The sequence below is a fragment of the Bos indicus x Bos taurus genome, chromosome 16 (genome assembly GCF_003369695.1).
Source record: "Bos indicus x Bos taurus breed Angus x Brahman F1 hybrid chromosome 16, Bos_hybrid_MaternalHap_v2.0, whole genome shotgun sequence".
Lineage (NCBI taxonomy): Eukaryota > Metazoa > Chordata > Mammalia > Artiodactyla > Bovidae > Bos > Bos indicus x Bos taurus.
In genome coordinates this window covers 8,655,467-8,658,623 of record NC_040091.1, presented here as the reverse complement: position 1 = coordinate 8,658,623, position 3,157 = coordinate 8,655,467, and positions in this window count along the sequence as shown.

Here is a 3,157-nt window from a genome sequence, read left to right as displayed (position 1 = left end):
CTGCCTATGGAGTGGACCTCACCTACGGGTCTGACCCATGGAAGGTACTGTGTTAAAATACACTTCAGAGGGACAAAGGTTACTTTCATAAAAATAAAGGTCTGACTAGGTTTTCACTAAGGTGTAGTCTTCATTGTTCTGCTTTTTCTTTTATAAAAACTATTGAAGCAGTTGTAATTAAGTGTCCACCAAGTAATATCTGAAAAACAAATTAGTGTTGTTTATTGATTTGTATTTTTCTAAAAATGAGATGGTGAGACTTCCATCAGTATATGAATCATAGGCTTGAGAATAGATATAAACTTAGCAGCTGTGGTACTTCATTTTATCCATACAATAACATTACATGAACTGTATACAATGTTAAAAATATTTCAAAATATGTATACTAAAGGAAACAAACTTTGGTATTCATTAATCACTGATCACCAGAGTTGATTCAGCTGGAATTTCTCACTCCTATCAGAATAGAGTGGTACAGGACACACGCCTCCTTCTGGAAACTTCTATAAAGCTGGGAAATTCCAATGCAGGAATATAATCTTTAAAAGAAGGAAAATACATAATTGTAGACCCATGTTCAGACAGAATTCCTGTCTGTGGGCTCTTTTCACTGCTCTGTGGAGGGAGGTTGAGTCCAGGCAAAACACAACAGTCTCACTACCTTGAGGATGTCAAGGTCAAGTCTGGAGAGGAGGTGGGAGTCTCAGGAACAAGAAAGGACAGAGCAGCATGGAGGAAGGGCATTCAATATTTGTGTGAGGTCCTTCGTGGTCCCTTAGGTAATGGCTGGGCTGCAATGAACAAGGCAAGACTCAGGACCACCTGTGGGTTTGAAAGGCAAGCAGGTACAAGAGATCATGCAACAGAAAGATGAGTGAGGGTTGCACTCCAGATGGAGCTGGGAGATTCTTGTGAACCTAAAAGAAGAAAGTGTGTTCTTTATTCCTGCAGCCAAAACAAGTAGATATACCATAACAAAAAAAAAAAAAAGAAAGAAAGAAAGAAAAGAAGGCCTACAGAATCAGTCAAGAGAATTCTCCAGTAACTCCACTGCCTGCAGTAAAAAAAATACAAAAATAAAATAGCAATGAGGGCCCAGATCTGAACATCAGTTGAGCTAATTGATATTTACCAATTTTATTTCCAGTAACAAAAAAGGTAACTGAATCGTCTCATCAGCTCAGTTCAATCTCTCAGTCATGTCTGACTCTTTGTGACCCAGTGGACTGCAGCATGCCAGGCCTCCCTGTCCATCACCAACTCCCTGGAGTTTACCCAAACACATGTCCATTGAGTTGGTGATGCCATCCAACCATCTCATCCTTTGTCATCCCCTTCTCCTCCCACCTTCAATCTTTCCCAGCATCAGGGTCTTAATGAATATTCAGGACTGATTTCCTATAGGATGGACTGTAGCTGTTTAAAAAAAAAAAAAACTAAACTTGTCTGTAGAAACTTAAAAAAAAAAAAAAAAAACAAGGTGAAGATTGTTTCACTGGTATATGAAATTATATCAAACAGTTGTAGAATTACATTAAATCCTTTATCTGCATTTTCCTTTCAATAGTTTCAGTTAACTAAAGCCAGTGGCAGTCTGACAATCTTAAATGGACAATCCCAGCAATAAACAATTTATAATGTTTAAACTGGGCGCCATTCTGTGCAGAGTGATGAGATCTCTTGCCTTCTCATTCTTTCCCACCCAGAACAGGGATCATGTTTTGGTCCAGCATCCATGCTGTACTTAGTGCCCACCAGTTAGTATCAGAATAAACACACTAAAAATAGGGTTCGGTATTATTGGTAAACCCCCAGGTTTCAGACATTCACTAGGGGTCTTGGAACATATCCCCTGCAGATAAGAGGAAACTACTGTTGTCATAATTTCTGTCCAGATTCAAGAGGGTGGAGAAAGGCACACAGCTCCGAATGAGGACTAGCCAATGTGACGTTGCATAAGCACACATGGAGTGGCAGTTAGGGCTGCAGACAACCTTTTCAAAACATAGTCTGTCATATAAATATTTATTGAATTCCCAGATTGTGAAATTGCTGGATGCTTTCGGATATTTGTTGACTAACCATCTGGAGTGGAGCTTGGGAACAAAAATTCAAATAACAGAATACAAGGTGGAACATGCCAAATAACATAAGAAAGGAACACAGTGCGGTGCAATTTCCAAGGAAATAATGGACATTCTTCTAAGGAGAAATCGAAACAATAATGCACACAAGGGTTGGAGTGTGTTATGGCCCTTAAAGGAACTATAAGCTTTTTACAGGTGAGGAAAAAGGATGGAACATACAGCCAGTGAATATTCTATTTGTAGAAACAAAGAAGGACGATGCAGCAGAGTGTTTGGCATCTTAGCAGGAAACAAGAAAGAACAGTGTGTACAAAGGAAAGTGAAAGTGGAAGTTGCTCAGTCGTGTCCAACTCTTTTTGACCCCATAGACTGTACAGTCCATGGAATTCTCCAGGCCAGAATACTAGAGTGAATAGCCTTTCCATTCTCCAGGGGATCTTTCCAACCCAGGGATTGAACCCAGGTCTCTCTCATTGCAGGCAGATTATTTACCATTTGAGCCATAAGGGAAGCCCAAGAATACTTGAGTGGGTAGCCTATCCCTTCTCCAGCGGATCTTCCCAACTCAGGAATGGAACCGGGGTGTCCTATATTACCAGTGGATTCTTTACCAACTGGGCTATTAGGGAAGCCCGCATAAACTAGAAGTTAAAAAAAAAAAAAAAAAAAGCAGGCAAGTAAGTGGATATTTTAGCACAGAGGCAAGAGCAAAAATCTGAGTTTCAGTAGTGCATCAGGAGAGACCCTGGGTATTGTAAGGGATTGAATTCATTACCTCCATAGCCATTCTATAGGTTGTAGGACAAATGAAGTGGGGCTTTCTGAGTTTCAAAAACTTGTCCAAACCAGAATAGAGAGTTAATTCTTGTCCAGGTCTGGAGCTCATGTTATATACGCTGCATCAAGTGCTTCTTCTTGAATGAATTTCTCTTGGTATATAGGGAAGATTTGTAGAAGTGTACAGACAAAAGGTAGTATGTTTTTTTTTTCTTTTTTTAAAAAATTTTATTTATTTTTTAATTGAAGTTTAATTGACTTACAGAATTTTGTTTTCTGACAAACATCAA